Here is a 26,239-nt window from a genome sequence, read left to right as displayed (position 1 = left end):
CCAGTACCCCAGCTGACTGATGGTTCGTGTGTCCGCAACCAAGGAAGTCCCAGCAGGATTTGATGGGACATGTGTGGAAGGACGTAGAGAGCGATGTTCTCGGTGTGCAGAGCACCTATACGCAATTCCACCGGCTTGGTGATCCAGGAGATGGTATCAGAGAGGGGTCTCCCATCCACCGAGGCAATCATTAGGGGCTTATCGAGTGGAGTAACAGGCAGCTGGTACTTGTCCACCGTGGCCTGCTGGATAAAATTGCCTGCTGCTCCGGAGTCGAGGTATGCCTCAGCCGTGAAGCGCGTCTCTCCTGTTGACACTTGTACCGTCCACATAACTGGGTCTGAGAGAGTCCCAGCACCTAGGGTGGCCTCTCCTACCAACCCTAGGCTTTGGAGTTTCCCGGCCTTTCCGGACAGGAGCGTAAGAGATGTGTGCCCTCTCCGCAGTAAAAGCAGAGGCCTTTGGCGAGCCGCTCTGCTCTACGTTGGTCAGACTGTCGTACTCGGTCAACCTGCATGGGCTCGTGGACAGGAATCCCAGCTGTTGAAGAGTGAGGCACAGAGGACTTCTGTGGAGGAGGGGAGTGCCGTACTGCACGTCTCTCACGATACAGCTCTTTGGAGCGTTCCTGGAAACGAATGTCCACTCGAGTGGCTAGGGCAATCAGGGCATCTAGGGTGGAGGGCACGTCACGACCCGCCAACTCATCCTTGATGCGACTCGAGAGTCCTTCCCAGAAGGCGGCTGTCAGGGCCTCATTATTCCACCCGAGTTCAGAAGCCAAAGTACGGAAACGGATGGCATATTGACCCACCGTCAGTGTTCCTTGACGTAGGCGGAGGAGGGATGAAGCAGACGCAGAGGCGCGTCCCGGCTCGTCGAAGGTGCTGCGAAAGGCCTGCAGGAACTCTTGAAGGTTCTTGGTCATGGGGTCCTCCTTCTCCCACAAGGGGTTCATCCACGCCAGCGCCTCGCCCTCCAGATGAGACATTATAAAGGCGACCTTGGCTTGGTCAGAGGCGAACAGATGTGGCAGCTGCGTGAAATGAAGGGAACACTGGTTTATGAAGCCCCTGCAGGTCTTGGGATCTCCAGCATAACGAGGTGGTGACGCCAAACGGAGACGGGAAGCATCTGAAGAGGCTGCCACTGGTGCGGGAGCCATGGCTTGCATAGCTGGGGACCTGGGTGCCGCAGGCGTCATTGATGCTTGTAACGTGTACAGGCGGGTGTCCACGGAGGTCATAAATTGCAACATGCGGGTCTGGACTTCATGCTGACGTCGGAGTTCCTCTTGCAAGGCCGCTAGTGCTGCAGCGGGATCCATGGCCTGATCTTACTGTCACGGCCGGGCGGTCGGGCCGACCCAGGAGGTGGATCCACTGGACCGAACTCTTAAGATGGTGGTAGGGAGTCCGGCAGCTGAAGCACTGATGGGCAGCAGAACAGTCCGTGCAAGTGAAGGCAGCGGAGGAGTCCCTGGGACCACGGTGTCACAGATGGTAGTCCTGGTGACGTAGCTCAGGTTCGGAAGCCGAGATGATATCAGGCGGGGTCCGGAACCTCAGGAGCGAGATGACGGGTCACCGCAGGGATCCGAGATGGTACGGACTGTCAGATGGCAGACGGACAGTGTGCGGGGTTCAGGATACGGCAGACGGGATGGCGAGGCAGGTACGGCTCTACAAAGAGAGATAGGTGAGTACAGGCACATAAACACCAGGAGACCTGACTCCTAGCTCAGGGAACACGAAGATCAGGCCCCGCCCCCTTGGACACTAACCCCCTTTATACCCAGTACCTGTTCAACCTCATTTCCTGTTAATGGACGCTGGCCCTTTAAGAAAGGGTCAGTGACCGCGCGCGCGCCCTAACGCGCATGCGCGCCGCCCGGGTGCCAGAAGCCAGGGAAGGAGGCTGAGGGGAGGACGCAGGGGAGCCGGCCAGGTCCTGGGAAGCCGTCGGGCGCCGGGATCGGGGACCAGGGGGCCTGGGACGGACGGAATCCGGGGGCTGAGGAGCGGGCAGCGTGGCAGGTGAGCCGGGGAGCGGGGGTGAGGACCCGGGGAGCGTGACAGTTACCTATTAGGTTGTTCTGCATCCCTTGCCATACAGGAGAGAGCAACGAAGAAAAGCGTTCCTCTCCAATAACTTCAAAAGAACCCTCTCTACTGAAAGCACAGAACTCAGGGTGAAGCCGCATGGACCAAAAAATGGTGGCCTAACACAGGACCCATTGTGATGGTTGTTTAGCGCAAACTCAGCCAAAAGGTAATTAAGTTGATCTGTCCCACAAAACACTTAAGGTATGTCTCCAGCCTTTGGTTTAGTCGCTCAGTCTGACCATTAGATTGAGGAAGAAATCCTGAGGAAAAGGATACATGTACCCCCAGACGAGAACAAAACGCTTTCCAAAATGTAGATACAAACTAGGTCCCGTGATCTGACAACACGTCGGAGAGAACCCAGTGAAGCTTCACGATCTCGGTGACAAACACTTGAGCTAAAGTTTTAGATTTAGGAAAAGCGGGTAAGGCAAAGATGTACACCATTTTACTAAACCAATCCACTACTATAAAAATCACAATCATTCCAGAGGATAAGGGAAGATAAGTAATAAGATCCATGGATGATTGAGTCCATGTTCTGTCAAGTATAGTCAGTGGTAGGACCCGGATGAATGAGTCTGCGGGGTCTGAGAACGCACACAAACTTTAGAGGCAGACACTAAATTAACCACATCCCGATGCAACCTTGGCTACCAAAAATAATGAGAAATAAGGTCCAAGGTTGCTTTACTAACTTGGTGACCCGCAAACACCGAGTTATGATGCTCCCCTAAAACCTTGAGGCACAAATAATTTACTTTAAGGATAGGCAGCAGGGGCATCCTCCTGAGCCTTCAATACCTCACCCTCAAGCTCAGAGTACACAGAGGAGACGAACACCTCTTCTTATAAATTAGGAACAGAGTCTTCAGAATTACCTTCCCCAGGAAACTCTGGGACAAACCAGCAGCACCCCAGGCAGCTAAAATTAAACGTGGTAAAAGACAAAGACCACCTGGTTTGCCTAGGATTAAGACGTTTAGCAGATTAGAGGTATAGCAGATTTTTATAATCGGTAATCACTGTGACAGGGTAAACCGTCCCCTCCAAAAACTGACGCCACTCCTCAAAAGTGAGCTTAATGGCTAAAAGTTCTCTATTGCGAATATCAGTTCTTTTCGTCCGGCGATAATTTTTTAGAAAAAAGCCTCATGAATGCCACTTACTAAGGGATGACTCCCTGAAACCACACAGCCCCAACCACTATTTCGAGGCATAAATCTCAGCAATGAATGGTTGAGAAACATCAGCTTCAGTGAGAACAGGGGACATGGCAAAAAATTTCTTCAAGGAAGAAAATGCCCGGCGAGCAGGGTTGGACTACCTAGAAAAGTCTGTAAATTTTTTTGTCATATCAGTGAGAGGTTTGACAATTGAAGAGAAGATCCAGATGAACTTCCAATAATAATTGGCAAACCACAGAAAGCATTGTAATGGTTTAAAATTTTCTGGAGGATCCCATTTTCAGAACTGTGCGGACCTTATCTTGATCCATCTAGAAACCCACAGATGACACCAGGAAAACCAAATATTTAACCTCCTGAATGGCGAATAAATTTTTTCACAGTTTGGCATACAGTTTATAATCTTGTAATATCTACAACACCTGCCTGACGTGTATCTGATGGGTCAAACGATCGGGTGAGTAGATAAAGATATCATTGAGGTATACCACCACAAACCTACCCACCAGGGAGGCGAAAAATGGTATTGATAACAATCTGAAAAACGGTGGGGTCATTAGTCAGACTAAGGCGGGCTTTGCACGTTGCAACATCGGTAACAATGTGTTACCGATGCTGCAGCGATAGTCCCGCCCCCCGTCGCACGTTCGATATATAGTGAAAGCTGCCGTAGCGATTATTATCGCTACGGCAGCTTTACACGCACATACCTGCCGTGCGACGTCCATCTGGCCGGCGTCCCGCCTCCTTCCTTAGGGGGCGGGTCGTGCGGCGTCACAGTGACGTCACACGGCAGGCGGCCAATTGAAGTGGAGGGGCGGAGATGAGCAGGATGTAAACATCCCGCCCACCTCCGTCCTTCTCATTGCAGCCGGGAGGCAGGTAAGGTGAAGTTCCTCGCTCCTGCGGCTTCACACACAGCGATGTGTGCGGCCGCAGGAACGAGGAACTACATCGTACCTGTCGCTCCCCCGGCATTATGGAAATGTCGGAGGCTGCAGCGATGATACGATGACGACGATTTTGCGCTCGTTCATCGTATCATCTAGGATTTACACACTACGACATCGCAAGTGACGCCGGATGTGCGTCACTTTCGATTTGACCCCACCGACATCGCACCTGCGATGTCGTAGTGTGCAAAGCCCGCCTAAAACAAATGACAAGATTTTCATAATGCCCTTCAGTAGTATTAAAAGCCGTTTTCCACTCATCCTCCTCTCTGATTGTAATGAGATTATAGGTTCCCCTGAGATCCAATTTGGAGAACCACTTAGCTCCAACAATCTGATTAAATAAGTCAGGAATGAGTGGGAGAGGGTAAGGGCCATGGATAGGTATACAATTTAATTTATTAAAATCCAAATAAGGATGCAGACCTCCATCTTCTTTCTTCTTAACAAAGAAGAACCTCGTCAGCATGGGAGAAGAGGAGGATCTAATGTGTCCCTTAGCAAGGTTCTCTCAAATATAATCTTTCAGAGCTTGCTTTTCATGGGGCTGAAAGACTGGGAGCAAGTTATTGGCAACTCATATGCATGATGATGAGGCAGTTCATGGAACCCCTTTTCCGAGAATACATCCATGAAGTCAGGCAGACAAAAAGGATACGGTTTAATTGTAGATAGTCATACTGAGCTAATTTTCCTTACAGAAATCAATCCACTTAACTATCTCCCTCGACGGCAAGTCAATAACTGGATTGTGCATAACCAACCAGAGAAGGCCCAATATAATGGAAGTAGGGAGACCTTCCAAGACATAGAAGGAAAGGAGCTCCTTGTGAACAGCCCCTATGTGAAGGTTCACATCATGCCGGATTTGCATAAGACTTCCCAGACCAAGAGGTAGAGTCGATAGCAAATACGGGGATGGACCTCGCCAGCACAGTACAGAAAAGACATTAGGTCCAAACAAATCGAGAATCCATCATATTGGACCCCAGCCCCCTATCCAAAAGGACAGAATTGGTCTCAGTTTTCGTACCAAAAACAACTTCATTGGGTAAGATGAACTGAGATGTACATCTAGGTTGTAATCCACCACACAACCTGGGGTCAGAAATTTTCTGATGATCTCTTTTGTTTAGGTACAGAAGGACAGACCCCAATAAAATGACCCCCTACAACCACATAAACCCCCCCATTTTACGGATAACCGCAAGGAGCCCAGACTGAGGAGATGCCCCCCTAACTACATGGGTTCATCAGTGCATGCAGGAGGAACATCAGCCTTAGGTGGTAACAGCAGACGTTGTGGTCATAGCAGGTCTATCTCTGAGGCGTCTATCAATCCTTATGGCTTAGGCCATAGTGGCCTGTAATGACTCAGGAGATTCATATATTTTTAGTGCGTTTTTCAGCCTTTCTGACAGGCCCTGACCAAAATGGCTTCTTCAGGCATGGCCCAAAACCAATCCTGGTGTTAGTGGTCCATCTACAGAACTCTGAGCAAAATTCCTCTGTCGGCTTGTCCCTCTGCTGGAGCTTATGGAGCTTATATTCAGCAGGGGAAATGTGATCAGGGTCATCATAAACGAGGCGTATAGCCACAAAAAATACATCGACCTTCTCGAGTGACTGTGAGTCAGATGGAATAGAAAAAGCTTAAGATTGAGGGCCACCTTATAACAGGGAGATGACAATCCCAACCCATTGTTCCTCACAACCAAATGAGTGAGGATGAAGCTTAAAATAGAGCTCACAAGCTTCATGAAAGCTACAAATTAGCACGTTCCCAAGAAAACCTGGCCAGGAGCGCCACCTTAGGGTCAGGTTCTTTATAGCTGGCTGCCAGACCTGAGGGCAGCTGGTGCAAAAAAAAAATCAGATCTGTAAGATCTAAAGACAGAATCTGCGACTGATCTGCAAGAGTGTCAAGAGGAATCATGAAAACATCCTGCACAAAATGTGGGAATGATATAATAACGCGTAAGTGACGGTAAGATAGAAGTGATACTGTGCACCTGAGCTGTCCCTCAAGCTACGGGTCGCTAGGCTAATCCCTGTGCTCAGAAGTATCTCCGAAGGTGGAGATGCTTAGGTCTCATACCTTGATAAGTTCCTGGATACGACTCACCTAAATTTCCCACCCTTCACTCAAGGGAGTAAAGGAGCAGGAGAGCAATGAAATACACAGGTAATTCAGCCAAGGCAACAGGTATGACATGACAAGATCTCTCCAGTTGGAAGCTGTGAAGCTGCTAAAGGAACGACACCTCTACTAGCAGAAATGAGCTCCACCACCATGGTCAGAAATAGAGATTATATATCAGGCATGGAGTGAAGCCAGGGGTGGGTATATATAGCAGAACTGAGAGGTAATAACAACCTGCAGCTGAACTGAAGGCTTACAGAATACTCAGCCAGCAGGGAAAGGGTCCTTAACTCTATCAGCATAAAAGGAAAAGTACATGTGGTAGAGAACAATCAAGTGTGCTATACAGAAGGTCTGTGACTGATTAAGCGCTGAGGCCCCCTTACGTAAGGGTAAGGGGTGCACCATGCCACTAGAGCAGGGTAAGGGGTGCACCATGCCACTAGAGCAGGGTAAGGGGTGCACCATGCCACTAGAGCAGGGTAAGGAGTGCACCATGCCACTAGAGCAGGGTAAGGGGCGCACCATGCCACTAGAACAGGGTAAGGGGGGCACCATGCCACTAGAGCTGGGAAAAGGGCGCACCATGCCACTAGAGCAGGGTCCCCCAGAGGTGACACCAGAACATGGCACACCCATGACATACCATCACTGGTGTGTGACAGAGAACACCCTTCCCATGAGAAACCCTTGCTGGTGACTGTAAACTTAGAGCTCTTCGCTGGAACGATGGAGTACCCCGTACTCCCTACCCCACTCTCCAGAGAAAAGACATTTGTTTGGAAGTGTCTGAGAGTGTGTTGCTCAATCCCTGCCATAAGGAACCAACCCCCTGGAGCTTTTCTGATATAAGGAGGAGAATGCTGACAGGAGAGGTGACCATCAGGGACTATGCTGCTGTGCATCTGAAGCTATGCCATGAAAATGTGCCGAAAATCTCACATGTGTCCTTTCATTTGTTGAACTTAAGGAACTTTTAGAAAAGAGATGTTTACCTCTGTCTTCACTGTGAATTGGTCCTGGATCGCCAACATTAATATGCGGCCTGCTGAAAGGTATGACTCCCACCAGAGAAATCAGCACACCCAGCCAACACCACTACCCTCGTGGGAGAGCCTCTGGCCCCTGACTATCGCCCCAGGCACTATCACAGATACAACAGGTTCCAAGATTTATTAATTAAAATCAACTTTAAAATTTACTTGTTCATGGAAAATCCCTTTAAGTATGCTGACACCCCCCAATATACAGTATGAGCCCCCCACATAGCCTGTTATATACAGCATTAGCCCCCACATAGCCTCCTATATACAGCATGAGCCCCCACATAGCCTCCTATATACAGCATGAGCCCCCACATAGCCTCCTATATACAGCATGAGCCCCCACATAGCCTCCTATATACAGCATGAGCTCCCACATAGCCTCCTATATACAGCATGAGCCCCCACATAGCCTCCTATATACAGCATGAGCTCCCACATAGCCTCCTATATACAGCATGAGCTCCCACATAGCTTCCTATATACAGCATGAGCCCCCACATAGCCTCCTATATACAGCATGAGCTCCCACATAGCCTCCTATATACAGCATGAGCTCCCACATAGCCTCCTATATACAGCATGAGCCCCCACATAGCCTCCTATATACAGCATGAGCTCCCACATAGCCTCCTATATACAGCATGAGCTCCCACATAGCCTCCTATATACAGTGTGAGCCCCTACATAGCCCCTTATATACAGCATGAGCCCCCATATAGTCCCCTATATACAGCAGGAACCTCACATAGCCCCTATATACAGTATGAGCCCCCACCTAGCCCCTCTATATACAGTGTGAGCCCCCACTTAGCCTCCTATATACAGTATGAGCCCCCACATCGCCTCCTATATACAGCATGAGCCCCCACATAGCCTCCTATATACAGTGTGAGCCCCATATAGCCTCCTATATATAGTATGAGCCCCTACATAGCCTCCTATATATATAGTATGAGCCCCCACATAGCCCCCTATATACAGCATGAGCCCCCATATAGTCCCCTATATACAGCAGGAACCTCACATAGCCCCTATATACAGTATGAGCCCCCACCTAGCCCCTCTATATACAGTGTGAGCCCCCACATAGCCTCCTATATACAGTATGAGCCCTCCATAGCTTCCTACATACAGTATGTGCCCCACATAGTATAACATCTGTCCCCTCACCCCCCGGTGTATAACATCTGGCCCCTCATCTCTTGTTGTATAACATTCGGCCCCTCATCCCCCAGTGTATAACATCCAGCCCCTCACCCCCCGTGTATAACATCCAGCCCCTCACCCCCCGTGTATAACATCTGGCCCCTCACCCCCCAGTGTATAACATCCAGCCCCTCACCCCCCGTGTATAACATCTGGCCCCTCACCCCCAGTGTATAACATTTATCCCCTCACCCCCGGTTTATAACATCCATCCCCTCACCCCCGGTGTATAATATCCAGCCCCTTACCCGCGGTGTATAACATCCAACCCCTCACCCCCCAGTGTATAAATAACATCCATCCCCTCACCCCCCCAGTGTATAACATCCAGCCCCTCACCCCCGGTGTATAACATCCAGCCCCTCACCCCCCAATGTATAACATCCGCCCCCCCCTCCAGCCCCTCACCCCCCAATGTATAAGATCCAGCCCCTCACCCCCGGTGTATAACATCCGGCCCCTCACCCCGGTGTATAACATCCAGCCCCTCACCCTCTAATGTATAACATCCAGCCCCTCACCCCCGGTGTATAACATCCATCCCATCACCCCCGGTGTATAACATCCAGCCCCTCACCCCTCAATGTATAACATCCAGCCCCTCACCCCCCAGTGTATAACATCCGATCCCTCACCCCCCAGTGTATAACATCCAGCCCCTCACCCCCCAGTGTATAACATCCGGCCCCTCACCCCCCAGTGTATAACATCCAGCCCTTCACCCCCCGGTGTATAACATCCAGCCCCTCACCCCCGGTGTATAACATCCATCCCCTCACCCCCAGTGTCTAACATCCATCCCCTCACCCCCGGTGTATAACATCCATCCCCTCAACCCCAGTGTATAACATCCAGCCACTAACCCCGGTGTATAACATCCAGCCCCTCACCCCCCAATGTATAAGATCCAGCCCCTCACCCCCGGTGTATAACATCCAGCCCCTCACCCGCGGTGTATAACATCCAGCCCCTCACCCCCAGTGTATAAATAACATCCATCCCCTCACCCCCCAATGTATAACATCCAGCCCCTCACCCCCGGTGTATAACATCCAGCCCCTCACCCCCCAATGTATAACATCCGCCCCCCCCCTCCAGCCCCTCACCCCCCAATGTATAAGATCCAGCCCCTCACCCCCGGTGTATAACATCCGGCCCCTCACCCCGGTGTATAACATCCAGCCCCTCACCCTCTAATGTATAACATCCAGCCCCTCACCCCCGGTGTATAACATCCGGCCCCTCACCCCCGGTGTATAACATCCGGCCCCATCACCCTCCAGTGTATAACATCCGGCCCCTCACCCCCGGTGTATAACATCTGGCCCCTCACCCCGGTGTATAACATCCAGTCCCTCACCCTCTAATGTATAACATCCAGCCCCTCACCCCCCAGTGTATAACATCCATCCCCTCACCCCCAGTGTATAACATCCAAACCCTCACCCCCGGTGTATAGCATCCAGCCCCTCACCCCGGTGTATAACATTCAGCCCTTCACCCCGGTGTATAACATCCAGCCCCTCACCCCCCAATGTATAACATCCAGCCCCTCACCCCGGTGTATAACATCCATCCCCTCACCCCCAGTGTATAACATCCGGCCCCTCACCCCCCAGTGTATAACATCCATCTCCTCACCCCCAGTGTATAACATCCGGCCCCTCACACCCCAGTGTATAACATCCTTCCCCTCACCCCCAGTGTATAACATCCGGCCCCTCACCCCCCAATGTATAACATCCGGCCCCTCACCCCCCAATGTATAACATCCATCCCCTCACCCCTGGTGTATAACATCCATCCCTCACCCCCCAATGTATAACATCCAGCCCCTCACCCTCCAATGTATAACATCCAGCCCCTCAAGCCCGGTGTATAACATCCAGCCCCTCACCCCCAGTGTATAACATCTGGCCCCTCACCCCCCAGTGTATAACATCCGGCCCCTCACCCCTGGTGTATAACATCCATCCCTCACCCCCCAATGTATAACATCCAGCCCCTCACCCCCCAATGTATAACATCCAGCCCCTCAAGCCCGGTGTATAACATCCAGCCCCTCACACCCGGTGTATAACATCCGGCCCCTCACCCCCCAGTGTATAACATCTGGCCCCTCACCCCCGGTGTATAACATCTGGCCCCTCATCCCCAGTGTATAACATCTGGCCCCTCACCCACGGTGTATAACATCTGGCCCCTCACCCCCCAGTGTATAACATCCATCCCCTCACCCCCTGGTGTATAACATCCATCCCCTCACCCCCTGGTTTATAACATCCGGCCCCTCACCCCCCAGTGTATAACATCCGGCCCCTCACCCCCGGTGTATAACATCTGGCCCCTCACCCCCGGTGTATAACATCCATCCCCTCACCCCCCAATGTATAACATCCGGCCCCTCACCCCCCAATGTATAACATCCAGCCCCTCACGCCCGGTGTATAACATACAGCACCTCACCCCTGGTGTATAACATCTGGCCCCTCACCCCCCAGTGTATAACATCCAGCCCCTCACCCCCAATGTATAACATCCATCTCCTCACCCCAATGTATAACATCCAGCCCCTCACGCCCGGTGTATAACATACAGCCCCTCACCCCCGGTGAATAACATCCAGCCCCTCACCCCCCAGTGTATAACATCCAGCCCCTCACCCCCAATGTATAACATCCATCTCCTCACCCCCCCCCGGTGTATAACATCCAGCTCCTCACCCCCCAATGTATAACATCCGGCCCCTCACCCCCGGTGTATAACATCCGGCCCCTCACCCCCCGCGTATAACAAAAAATTAAAAAACCTTCAGTACTGGAAATATGACAGCTGAAATATTTGTGTTAACTGGATAAATGTACTTTACACCGGCACAAGAGGATAACAGAAAAGTCCCAAAGTTTTGTTTGTTGCCTTTATCATGGGTATCTGCATGTAATATACAGACAAGAAAAACAAAATGAATGTTTCATAGAAAAAAATTAGGACAAAAGTTCAGTCATCCCTAAAATTAAGAAAATACAAAGCGCCTCTAGTGGAGAAAATAATTACTGCAGTCCACATAAGGCTCCTGTGCAAACAAAAGTATAATACAGGTTACAGGTAATGTAAAAATGAGACACTGATCATAGGGGGTGTAGATAGACAAAAATATCAGATTACAGAGTAATCCCTGTATAATCTGGAAGAAAAAATACAAGAAGTAACAATGATAAAATAAAAAATAGAATGTAAAAAAAATATAGAAAAAAGTAAATATATAAAAGAATTGTGGCAGCATATGGTAAATTTCTGTATGAAAGAAACATGAAAAGAGGGATGTGAAGGAATAGAAAATGAGAAAAAAAGACAAGAAAAAACAAAAAAAGGAAAATAACAATAGGAAACATAACAATAGGCAAAAGGGAACTGTAAAAAAATGAATAAAATACGAGAGAAACTGACAGATGAAATAGATTAAATGGTGCAAAATTCAGCCTATACGTGTAACGTCCTAAAGCTTGGGGGGCTGTGATGAGGGTAAGAGTGAATGATCCAGCGGTGACCACCCTTATATACGATGTGGGACCCTTTGAGGAGCGCATGAGAAGAAATGTCTGGAAGATGATGCAGGTCCAGCAGTGGGCAGAAGGGGTAGATTGTGCATGACCGGAAGAGAAATCAAGAAACGCCACAGGCCGTGAGAGCAGAGAGAGGGAGAGGAAGTGTGCATGACCAAGGAGTAAGAGACCTGAGGGAGGGCGAAAACAGCCGAAGATCGCCAACACAGATGAAGGGAAAGAGAGAGGGAGATGAAGTGTGCATGACCAAGGAGTAACAGACCTGAGGGAGGGTGGAAACAGCCGAAGATTGCCAACACAGATGAAGGGAAAGAAAGAGGGAGAGGATGTGTGCATGACCAAGGAGTAAGAGACCTGAGGAAGAGACCCGAGGGAGGGCGAAAACAGCCGAAGATCGCCGACACAGATGGAGGGAAAGAGAGAGGGAGATGAAGTGTGCATGACCAAGGAGTAAGAGACCTGAGGAAGAGACCCGAGGGAGGGCGAAAACAGCTGAAGATCGCCGACACAGATGAAGGGAAAGAGAGAGGGAGATGAAGTGTGCATGACCAAGGAGTAAGAGACCTGAGGAAGAGACCCGAGGGAGGGCGAAAACAGCCGAAGATCGCCGACACAGATGAAGGGAAAGAGAGAGGGAGATGAAGTGTGCATGACCAAGGAGTAAGAGACCTGAGGAAGAGACCTGAGGGAGGGCGAAAACAGCCGAAGATCGCCGACACAGATGAAGGGAAAGAGAGAGGGAGAGGAAGTGTGCATGTGTGGCGCCCTGGACAAGCCAGGGGCCACAGAGAACAACACCTACACACCCCACACTCCCGGTCAGGCACACCGAAGTCAGACAAAAACCCTTGTTGCCTTCCTCCAGGGGCTGATGATCACACCAGGGGGTGGGCCAGACGGTTGGTCCCGCCCACCGAGGAGTTCACAGTCCTGGAGGCGGGAAAAGAGCTCAGATAAGTTTTGACAGTGTAAGTGGAAGGAGGAAAGTGCAGTAGTGGAGCAACTGACTGACAGCGTCCGGGTGTGTGGCCCGGGTGGTACAGCAAGGTTGGCAGACGGTGGTTACTGTCTGCAGGAGTGGCCTATCAGAGTTACCGTAAGGACTGTGGACGGGCGGTGGCCCGGCGGTACCGGACCGGTACACGAAGAGAAGTCAGCACCATCTGGCAGGGGCTTACGGACCCCAGCAAGGCTAGGAGTCGCCGTGAATTTGCTGAATCCGTTAGTGAAGGGGACCTCCTGAGTTTCCAAACAGCCAAGTCCCGACAGAAGGCAACAGTCCAACCAACAGAGGGAGACACCGCCACCGTCAAGGCAACCGTTTCTCAGGGCCAGAGCCTGCGGGCAAAAAGGGGCTCCTCCAGCCCACATCCAAGCTGGGGAGTGGGTTACCGGTGGGAACCCATCGGAACCATCAACCGTACATAGGTGCAGGGAAAGGCAGTCACCATCAACCTGCCGGGAGAAACAACACCGCAGCCTTCTGTGAGACCCGTCCATCCAGCCGAGTGTTTTACCGAGAACTGTGTCCTCATCATTAGGCTGAGTGAGTACCACCGCGCCGTGCGGCACAGCGCTGCCCCTGTGACCCTGCACCTCACCAGGCCCCGTAACCCGCCTGCCATCCATCCCTACCCCATCACCAGGCCCCGGGACAACCAACCCCCTACCCACGAAGGGGAGAACTAACAACAAAGCTGCTCCCTGTCACCGCCCCCGGGATCCCCGTCTAGAGCAGCGGTGGTGTCACCAATATCACCACAACCGTGGGTGGCGTCACGGACAATAACAATAAATCCCCACAATCAAATCCCCTTTTCACTCACGGGCGAGGAGCGCCGCTCGAGTCCCCGGGATCCGGCCCACCGCTCGAACCACCACCGAGCAGCGGCAGCCGCAGCAGCAGCAGCAGCGGCCGGACCCGAGCAGTGGGAGAGCGCAGCGTCCCCTCCTCCGCCCGCGACAACTTGGCGTCACGAACAGGATCCTACCGCTCTGCCGTTGGGTAGAGGTGCGCCTTGTTATTCAAAACCAGAGTCTAACTACTTTAAAAATTATATAGAATTTTATTAATCAAAATCACATACAAACATGTATTTAAAATTGGAGGTTTGAGAAAGGGAGGAAGAAAGAACTTCCCTGACCTAGCCCTTCCTCAACGACGGGGGTCGGCGTCCTAATGTGAAGACGCCCCCGTTCCACGACGGCTAACCCTGAGTAAGGCCCTCCCTAACGGGTAAGATGTAACCCCTATTAGATAGAATCAACCCCTAAAGTAGTAACACCACAGTGAGGAAGAGGTGCTCAGTCCACAGTAGCTAATTTGTCTGTATCACCACTTGGGTGAGTGAGGGTATGGGGCCTAGGGAAGTCGTCATATATTTATGAGTCCATGTGCTCAGTATAAATGTTAGAAATAAGAGTCACATTAATTATAACCACAATACAATTTGTCAAATAGAGACATAGTTCATATTCCATATATAAACTTGTTCAAGAAATGCCCGACGCGTTTCGCCCTTGTCAATATTCAGGGGCTCATCAGGGGCTTTTCAACATGTTCTTGAAAGAAGTATCCAATTTTGAACAAATCTGTGACAAACATAACAAATTAAACCTATATTAGTGACAACATCCAATGATCCAATGAAATAACAAATGTAGGTACTGATAATGAACACCAATACTAACCAGCAGTGGTAAATATTGTTCACTTCAGAGGGGTATAGGATGATAATAAGCTGCCTACTCAGCTGGTCTATCATGGGGCTTGTCAGGATGACTTATTCACCTATACAGATAAACACATTATCAGCCGAAGCAACGCCAGTTTTTATAAAATAAGAACCATGCATGCTGCAGACAGTACCTTTCTAAGTAGAGGTTCCTGTCTTACTCATGGATTAATAATATGCACAATCAGAACTGGACCCTGATAAAGAGTTAAACACAAATTTATGTACTGTTTTAAGCATTTCAGGACACATACCCTAGTGGGTACTATATGTTCAAACACCAGTATTAAAATACCTGGGATATTTGTGCCTAATCCACCCTGGAATATACGTTACGTTGCTCAGAATAAGGACTGTGGGGTGTGGCTAAATACATCTAGTCCATAGTAGGAACAATTGCACTGTAAAAACACACAGTAATACAGAGACTTCAATTAGCACCAGGTAGAGAAAACAACCTGCTGGATGTATCATAGCACATAGAACAGTACAGCGATACCTAATATACATCAGCCAAAGTAAATATCTTCGACTGGTAACCTATTTACCAACGGCCATGTAATGCTTATGCAGCCACCGATATCAGAGAAGTACAAGTACCCAAAATAAATCCTGTATGGACAGAGGGATACATTTAGAAATACATATATAAAAACACACCTCTCTCCCCATGAATAAAGGACCACATACCTAGTTGCTGTTCCACAGTGGGGCAAGGAATAACCGTAGGGAACCACAGCAACCAGTATCTGTAAAATAGTGAGTTTATGGAGATTGATTCATAAGCTGGATTACATGCATTCATATAATGTATGTATATTTTGCCCATCGCCTTTAAGGATGTCTGTAAGTTGGAAAATGCTAACCAAGGGTTTGACAAGGTGAAACCAAAGCCATCTGCCATTGTTCATCAAAGCTGTCAAAGAAGGGCTATATTCTGTTTGGAATTTGGGCTAGAACTGAAATAAGCTTTGAGAGACTTCTTTCTGTTACACTAAGGTCAGAGTTCAGCGAGCTTCAAAGGAGTTATATATGTTTTACATTCTATGTAAGTGGTCTAGTTACAAGTCTCTACTGCGCAAGTCATTTATTTCGCGGGCAAAACGAACCACGTGACATGACATAATGCTCAACTAAAATAAGGATAGTTACTTCTTGTAATACCATGTAAAGAGATAAGGACAATCAGGAGGTGGGGTTTGGGTTATAAAAGAAGCCCACACTTCAAAGGGGGAGGCAGAAGGAGGGAGGAGAAAGACGGACTCACCAAACCCGACCAGACCATCCAGAGAGAGAGATGGCTTACACACACCACAGCGATGTAAGACAAATGAACTGTTATTTTTTCTCTCTGCTTATCTGTCTATCCATCTATTAACTCAAGCCAAGACAGTTACTTTTCTCTAATGACTGTAACTTCAAACTCTTATCTGAATAAATCCATAATATGTTTTTGCACCTATTTTCGCTCCAATCATTATATACTGGCTTTGCATTTGTCGCCCTAAACCCAGTTTTTAACATATTTGGCGAGCATCAGCCTGAATGATTGAGCGGCACAGCTGTTTTCTGTGCGAGGTGATTTTTTTCACACTGCCTATTCTTGCAGTAGGACTCTTTTTTTCTCACGTCATTCCCTGCCCTTTGTCCGAGAAGGGGGTCTGTGAGTTTTGTGAGTAATCTCTGTCCAAGCTGCAGGCAAAAGACGATACACGGTGTCCATATCACGAACCTAAGAGAGGTTTAGTGTGACAAGCTGCACGGAGGTTGTATGTGTCAAAGCCTTGACGGACATCTGAGGACTTCCATTCCAGGACCATCCATCCATAGACGATTGGAGCCATTCGAGGACAAGCATCACATATTGGTGAGAAATGGATTTTATTCATCATTATTCTAGTAACAGCAATGTAGTGTATTCTTTTGACCATACACATAGTGACGCACAGTTATGGTCAAATTTGTACCGGCAATGTGAACTTGAGAATACTAAGTTAGATAAGAAGTTTTTTACTGTGAAACGGTTACAGAAAAAGATACAGAATGTATTGGGTATGGTATACACTTACAACTCCATGGTGGGTGGGGCTCAGCCATATGCACACACTATCTGCATGGTGACTGACACACCCATAACAACAGACACGCCCAATACAACAGACACACACGTCACAGATGCAGAAACAACAGATTGTCCAAATTGTTCGATATTAGCAGAACATATCGAGCATCTGGAGGATCAGTTGGAAACAAGAGCAGATTTAATATCAAAACTACGGAAAGATATTAAATATGTATCTGTTAATACGAGATAGAACAAGACAGATGCTTCCCAATCACCTGGCTCAGGTTCAGACATCCCGGACGGGCTGAATACGGCCGAGGACGAGACTCTGAATGAGGAGGAACTTCGGAAAAAGAAGTTACATGATAAGGCCGCCCGTCTTAACATTAAAATCCATGACCAATTAATGAAAATCATTAAAGACATACCCAAATATGATGATAAAATGGACGCCTTCCATAATGCGGACATTTTTGAGTCACATTCGGATAAATATAATTTAACAAATGAACAGAGAAACAAGATTTATAGGGTATGGCTTCCCTCCCACATGGCAAAAAGGTTACAAGCAACACCTAGGCCAAACGAACACGATGACCTGATCCATGACACAAAGGAAGATAGGCTGAGACAGTTAATTCTCTTTACCACAGGAGAGTCTACCCCAACAGTCGAATTGTTAGAAAACCTTAAGACACACATACAGGAGGATCCATTTGTCTTCTTAGTCAAATTCGAACAAGGATATCGTTTGATAATGGAAATCGGATCTGATCAAGAACCGCCTTCCATGATCAAGGCCTTTGTTAAAAAGTTTAAATATTTGGACCCTGCTTCATTCGAAATAGCTTCTAGAATGGAAAGTCTACAAGAGGCCACATCATTTATTGATAGAATACGTAGACGAATGAAGCAAAATCAGGTAAAATCAAAAATAGCCATGATAGAAGGGAACACTGACACATTAGTATCCCAGGAAAAACAGATCAAAAACAACAAAAGACCGGTGTTGAATTCTAAAAACAAGAATTCAGGGGGGGTAACAGAAAGAGCACAATTCACTGCTTTTTCTGCGGCCAACCCGGACATCTGAAGTGGTAATGCAAGAAATTCCTGAGGGCGGGAGCTGAGGAAAGGCTGGGTAAGGAAAATGGACTGATGCCAAACACATCCAGTGCACCTCCCCCATCTTCAGCACCTCCACCTTCATACATGCCCACTCATACTGACAACAGAAATAACCAATCACCATATACGCCCACTCATACTGACAACAGAAATAACCAATCACCATATGCACCTCTGACCAGACAGATAAGGGAAATGACCATACAGGGATTGGATGGAAGGGGCAAGACACCTGCTGCTCTTCTCCCTTCTCCATCCTCCTGACTGGCAAAGCCGGTCCCCAGGCTGCATCCACTGGAATTCGTCACTCGAGTTTCAATGGATAGCTGTGGTCGACCATTTTTAAAGGTAAATCTTGAAGGTCAGGAAGTAACATTTCTCCTTGATACAGGTGCGCAATTGAGTGTCACAAATGTTGATTTACATTTAAAGCCAGATTCCCCTGTATGTACAATTGTTGGTTTCAGTGGTAAAAATGGAACTAAGGTGACTTTAGCGCAGGATGTTTCTTTGGAAATACCTGGTTTTTTGAAAACAAAAATGGATATTTGGTGTTGTCAGGATACTGAGAATATAATTGGCACTGATTTTATGGAAAAGCATGGCTGGATTATTGATTTGGGTAACAAAACAGTTTGGAAAGACTCTAACGGTTGTAAGGCGGTAGTTATTGATCCAAATGAATATAGTCATGTCGGGACCATTTGTTTGACCGATGTAGTGTCAGCAGATCATTTGTGGCCTGAAACTGGTGGTGATGAAGTATTGACTGAGTTAGTACAGCGGTTTCCTTCTTTATGGGCTCAGTACAGGAATGAGGTTGGAACAATGAAGGATGTTGTTGTCAAAATTGAAGGCCGAGACCCACCTCCACAGCGTCAGTATAAGTTGCCTCCGGAGTCAGTTGCTCCGATGTCTAAGATTATACAGGAATTGTTGGCTCAAGGTGTGATACGAAAGGCAAATTCTGTCTGTAACAATCCATTGTGATGTGTTCTGAAAAGCGATGGTAGCTATCGGATGTTGTTGGACTTGAGGATGTTCAATAAGTTTACTCCCAATGTAGCACCGATTGTAGCTGATACACATGACATGATGTCGAGATTGGATGCTAAGGCAAGGTATTTCTCAGTATTGGATATCAGTAATGGTTTTTTCAGTATACCGATTGAGCAAAGTTGCCAATATAGATTTGCATTCAACCACCTGGATCAGCAATATGTATGCTGTAGGCTTCCTCAGGGGGCTAGTATGTCGCCAAGCATTTTTCATCAGGCGCTAGCGAACGTTTTGTCGAAATTTTCTCGTCCGGAATGTTTATTGCAATATGTGGACGATATCTTGTTGAGTACGGAGAATGAGGAGTTGCACTTGATTTTGCTTGCAGAATTGTTTGAGCTGCTGCATGATGCAGGTTTAAAACTGAATACCAAAAAGGTCAAGCTGCTGCAGACTGAGGTCAGGTTTTTAGGAGTTCTGCTAAGTCCAGGTACACGGCGACCCCTACAGGACAGAATAGAGGCAATTGCATCTCTTCCAATTCCAACATCACACAAGGCACTAAGACATTTTTTAGGACTTGTAAATTACTCAAGGGATTTCATTGAAAATTTTGCTGACAAAGCCAGACCTTTGTATGATCTTTTAAAAGGTGATAATGATGATTATTTTGGTCCCTGGAGTGTTGAACAGGAAAAAGCCTTCACGCAATTGAAACATGATCTACAACACGCACCTGCGTTAAGTATGGTGGAAAGGAACGCACCTTTTGCGCTTCAAGCACACACTTCAGAGACAAGTGTCTCTGTGGTTTTGCTGCAGCTGCAAGGGGGGGAATGGAGAATCTTGGGGTACTTCTCTAAGCTTCTCTCACCTGTTGAGAGGGGGTTTGAGGTGTGCGCAAGACACCTGGTGGGAGTGTATTTTGCGATAAAAATCACTCAACACATCATCGGGTTCCAAAAGGTTATTCTCCAAACGCCACATTCCACACTGAAACTTCTCTTTGAGAAAAATATCCCAGGTGTGTCAAATCAGAGATTTGCCCATTGGTTGCTCTCATTGTCTCCAAATCAAATTGAGGTAGATTATAAGGCCAAGTATGTTCTTCCTCAATTGATGCAGTATGAAGGACAAACCCATGATTGCATAGAAACGTTCCATGAACCAAGTCCATCTCTCCTCAGACGACAGTCGGAAGACGCAGATGAACCTGTGTTTGTAGACGGTTCTAGATTTTTTCTGGAAGGACACTATCACACAGGATATGGAATTTTCTATTCCAAGCGAGGACAAGTGGTAAAACACAAGTTACCAAGTCATTTCTCAGCTCAAAGGGCAGAGATAGAAGCGGTAAGAATGGTCCTGCAGCTGAATGAAGCTGATGATCAAACTCCAATGGTAATCTACAGTGATAGCTCCTATGTTGTCAGATCCCTAACCGATTACCTGCCTGTTTGGGAAAGGAGAGGCTACGTGGACTCGTCCAACAAAGCCTTGCTGCACCGCGAAACGCTAGAATCAATTTTTGAGATGGCATCTAGGGCCCCAAATAGATTTGCTATAGTGAAAGTCGCTGCACATCAAAGATCTGATGATGAGTTATCTGTAGGAAATGCAACCGCAGATGCTCTAGCCAAAGAAGCTGCCCTGACAGGAGAGGAAGTGTTTGACTCTGAACCTTCTGAGATGTCAGCGGTTCAGAGAGCAGACACGTACATACCTTCATTTGCAGAAGAACAGAGAAAAGATCCTTCTCTTGTTACTTCTCTGGATGATCCAAAGCCTCCTTTTATCTGTGAAAATGGGGTTTTGTGTCACAATTCAAATGGAGAATTGCGTCCAGTTGTACCAAAACATCTACAGGTAGAATTCACTCGATACAACCATGAGAGTTTAGGTCACTTGGGACAACAGAAATTGTTAGTCATTCTCAAGGAGAAATTTTATTGGGAAAAAATGGACGAAACAGTTCAAAGTGTTGTACTATCATGTCTCATTTGTGCCCAAATAAATCCAAGACCTAAAGGACAGAAGCCACCACTTCTACGAATCGCACCTGCAGATGGTCCATGGTCTACACTGCAGATAGACTATATTGGTCCTTTACCCTCAGGTAAACATGGTCTCAGGTATGCATTAATTGTGGTAGATGTGTTCTCAAAATGGGTAGAAATATTACCTGTTAGGAAAGATGATGCTTTGTCCACAGCAAGGGAATTGGTACAACATGTCTTTTGAACTTGGGGGATCCCAAGGATGATTACCTCCGATCGAGGTAGCCACTTCACAGGTAAAATCATGCAAACTGCTTGTGCTATTCTAGGGGCACGACAGCAATTTCATGTCCCCTATCATCCACAATCTGCGGGAATTGTGGAAAGAATGAATAGGACAATCAAGTCCAGAATTGCAAAGATGCTTTTGGACAAAGGTAACACTTGGGTTGACAAGGTACCTTTCATACTGATGAGTATAAGAGGTTCAATCTCTTCTACAACTCAATTCACTCCGTTTGAGTTGATGACGGGAAGGAAAATGCCATTGTGGTTTCCACATGAGCCATTTTTATCCACTCCACAATAAGATGCTATCTCAAGGTCCCAATGGTTGAGATCGCTACAGGAGAACCTGAAAGCGATTCTGCCATATGCGGCATCGAGAATGCAGAAAATGGAGCCACCCTATGAGTCCAAATTCAAGAAAGGTGCTCTAGTGATGATCAAAACCTTTCGCAAGAGTGGTCCATGGGAGTGTAATTGGGAAGGTCCTTTTGAAGTCCTTGAGACTATGGGACAAGTCATGATTCTTGTGCACCGAGTGTCAAATGTGGTAAAAAAGACCCGGAAAACACAAAAAGTGTGGGTTCACGTTGACCAGTGCAAAATATTTGTGACAAAATAATGATACTGCATTTCTTTCCAGGAAGAAATGGATTCCGATAAGAACTGGAATAAAGAACCTAAAGACTTTGAAGGAAAGATGACATCAAGCCTTCTGGAGAAAGAACATCTTCCCAAGCTCAAGACAAGCTTCTACGTGATGGGATCTACTTTCCTGCTGCTTTGCCTTATTTCCGTCATTGTTTACATGTTACATCAAGGAACAATCGCCAATGATGTGAATGAACAGACTAGAGAGATTCAACATTCACGAAGACCGAGAGGATCAGAGACACTGAACTTACTGACAGAGAACATCACGGATGATTCTGTGGAGATAACAGGAAATATCTGCATGGGATATGGAACAAAATGTTGCATTGAATTACATTTCATACACGACACAGACATAATATTACATGCTATTGCAGGACCTAAAACTAGATTCACACAATTACAAGGAGAATATGTACACAATAATAAAACGGGTACATGGGAATGTTCTCCTACAGATGTACTATACTGGAACATAGAGATCAGAGGTGATGAACCTGCTGTATGGTCCGGTGATATTACAAATGACATGATTGCAAGGGGAAAGTTTGGAAGATCCAAAACAGAAATTTTGTCAAAAACTCAGGTTTTTGGGAAAATTCTGGATCCTTCTTTACTCTCCATTACAGAAGGAGATAAAGATTGGGTTAACACATGGAATTTCCAGATAACACGGGAACCTGTAGAAGTTCAGGTATCTGTAGTGTTTACCGTTACTAACACTATAGTTCCGGAAATAAGGGTTTCACCACAGACAGTACATGATAAAGTAAATACATTTCCCATAATGTTAAAATGTAACACAAGGTTGAAATTGCCTTCTGAGTCTTTGTTGACATGGACCAAAAATTCATCGTTTTTGGGAAGTTTTTTAAACAGTCCAACTAATGTCATTCACAGAGGTCAGATTGGTAATATCAGGTGGATGGATGATACTTTCATTTTTTCCATAGAAAATCCATCTTCCAGGGACTCTGGAATTTACCAGTGTTGCGTTGAAACAAAGACACATTACAGACATTGTAAAGACGTTAGTGTGAATATTTGGTCAGCAGCAGATAGTGCATGCACAGACACGAGGTTCATGCCGTCTACTCCTTTCCAAATTAATCAATTTCAGTCTAAGTCCTTATTAAGGGATGGAGAATTTATGACAATGGTATGGACTTTCAATATGTCTCATTGGAAGATCTCTACCAGGTTTCCTCAGTGTCAATCACATCTCGTAAACATGGAGATGGGGATAGAACAATGGTTTGGGAAAAGAACTACTCAGACTAGGAGTAAGAGAGGAGTGTTAGAAGGAATTCTGGGAGGAATTGGGACAGTGGGAAGTCTGACTAATGCCATGAATATACAGACGCTTAAGTCAGATTTGGATAATATTGGTTTTATTGGAGGAAAAGGGGTAAAGGTTCAGAAGAGTTTAAATCAACTTCTTGAAAAGATGGTAATGAATACAGCTGCTGTACTAGGCTCTTCCGTGTCACATCTACAGGATGCTACATTAGCTCTCGTGGAAAGCACACACGAAACACAAGTAGCTAAAGCGTGCCTGGAGATACAGGTAGAGTACTCTTCTAATTTAAAGTTGATTGCACAAGCTTTACAGAGTGGAATTACTCCACTGGGAATACTGCGAAATTTACCTGTAGAGTATGATTTTGCATTGAATCATACGGATTTGTGGGTAAATAAGTGGTTAGGATGTGAACGAAACATTTGTGTTGGCACATCGCTAATCCCAGTGATCGGAAGAGAGGGGACTATTGTTCCTGTTACAGTTTTGGGTATACCTGTGAGTAACACACAACAAGTGTTCTATCAACTGCAGTGCACAGATTTTGCATTTGATGGAGTGAACACCGAACAAGTAGACATTTCTTCATGTTTACATTTTGTTTCTAAGGTGATGTGTTTACCTGGACAGGATAAGGTGATTTATCATTCATGTTTTCATAATCATTCTTCTTGTCATGCGAGAATAGAGACTGTACAGACACTACATGATCTGGTGACTCCAGTAAGTCCACATAAGATTTGTTTTCAGGTCATGTCTGAGACAGAGAAGGTTTCTGTTTTCTATTCTACTTGTGTACATAAGGAAAACCTACCTATGGGTTTGTATTGTATAGAAGGAAATGTGAGATCTCTTTCAAAGAAGGAAGGAAGTTTTAATATTACTTCTATAGGAAAGAGAAACTTAACGGCATTTCCCATACAATTCAATTTATCACAGATAAATGATTTTCCTTGGGATATGTGGACAAGTGAAATAAAGAAAGATAAGGGTTTGTTAGATTTATTAACAAAACAGTTAAAGGAAGCAGAAATTATATTCAGACATGAACAAGGTGAATTAAGTGATATTGAACACGAATGGAATGGAATGTCAGGTAGAACTTGGTGGAAGAGTTTTAGCAAATCGGTACATACCTGTTCACAGTCATCTTTTCAGTCAGCGGTTGGAAATGTTTTATTTAATCCCATCATAATCATATTTTTATTAGTTTTGATGTGTATTATATATCAAGTTTTTGTGATGTGTAGAATTCAGAAGATATATAGGAACATAAAAATAGAAATGAAAAAGGAAGATAACATTCTTAGAGGAATGTTAAATCGCAAGATGACTTTTTGACAGAAAGTTGCAGATTGGTTTATCAAGTCAAATATTGGTTTAGAATTTCCAACAAGAATGTATGTGATACGAATGATGACACGATTGAGTTAGGGTTTCCCGGGGTTCATCAAACTTCATAAAAGGGGGGACTGTAAAATAGTGAGTTTATGGAGATTGATTCATAAGCTGGATTACATGCATTCATATAATGTATGTATATTTTGCCCATCGCCTTTAAGGATGTCTGTAAGTTGGAAAATGCTAACCAAGGGTTTGACAAGGTGAAACCAAAGCCATCTGCCATTGTTCATCAAAGCTGTCAAAGAAGGGCTATATTCTGTTTGGAATTTGGGCTAGAACTGAAATAAGCTTTGAGAGACTTCTTTCTGTTACACTAAGGTCAGAGTTCAGCGAGCTTCAAAGGAGTTATATATGTTTTACATTCTATGTAAGTGGTCTAGTTACAAGTCTCTACTGCGCAAGTCATTTATTTCGCGGGCAAAACGAACCACGTGACATGACATAATGCTCAACTAAAATAAGGATAGTTACTTCTTGTAATACCATGTAAAGAGATAAGGACAATCAGGAGGTGGGGTTTGGGTTATAAAAGAAGCCCACACTTCAAAGGGGGAGGCAGAAGGAGGGAGGAGAAAGACGGACTCACCAAGCCCGACCAGACCATCCAGAGAGAGACGGCTTACACACACCACAGCGATGTAAGACAAATGAACTGTTATTTTTTCTCTCTGCTTATCTGTCTATCCATCTATTAACTCAAGCCAAGACAGTTACTTTTCTCTAATGACTGTAACTTCAAACTCTTATCTGAATAAATCCATAATATGTTTTTGCACCTATTTTCGCTCCAATCATTATATACTGGCTTTGCATTTGTCGCCCTAAACCCAGTTTTTAACAGTATCTACAATGCAATTATATGTACATTAGCCTCCATTAAGCACATGTTGCTTCAGTTGCCAAAAAGGGGTTGTGGAGATCCTACCTTAAACAGGTCCGTATGGGAGAAACCAAGTGTGGCATCCAGTGATCGCTGACCCAGTGGGGCAAGGTGGGCTATTTAAAGCAAGTTTGGCGCCACCATGAAAGGAAACCGGAAGTGACGTTGCGCCACTTGTCTCATCCTCTCAGGAGGTATGAAGCCACTCGCATCACATCCGGTCATGTGATCGAGTGATGTGCATCCGCAATTCACATCCCCAGAGCCGACGAACATCAGTTCCCGGTTGTTGGGATATACACAAAGTGTCCGCGCATGCGCAGTGCAATGTTGACAACTATAATATCAACGACTGCTGGCGCTTACATGGCCATACGATATGATGGGGCTATATAAGCCACACTAGTTGGACACCTTCTAATAAGCAACAAAATGTACTTCAGGATGATATAAGGATTTATTGTATTGTGACATTAATATCGCCAACCGGAGCTATCAAAGGGTAGATACCTACATCTGAGTAGCTTAAGGGGGATTCATAACCTAAGTGGAACCGTACCTAATATGATCATTAGTAATACCATGTTAC

Source organism: Anomaloglossus baeobatrachus, chromosome 1 (assembly GCF_048569485.1).
Source record: "Anomaloglossus baeobatrachus isolate aAnoBae1 chromosome 1, aAnoBae1.hap1, whole genome shotgun sequence".
NCBI lineage: Eukaryota > Metazoa > Chordata > Amphibia > Anura > Aromobatidae > Anomaloglossus > Anomaloglossus baeobatrachus.
The sequence above is the reverse complement of the archived record's forward strand: the minus strand, read 5'-3'. Positions refer to the sequence as shown.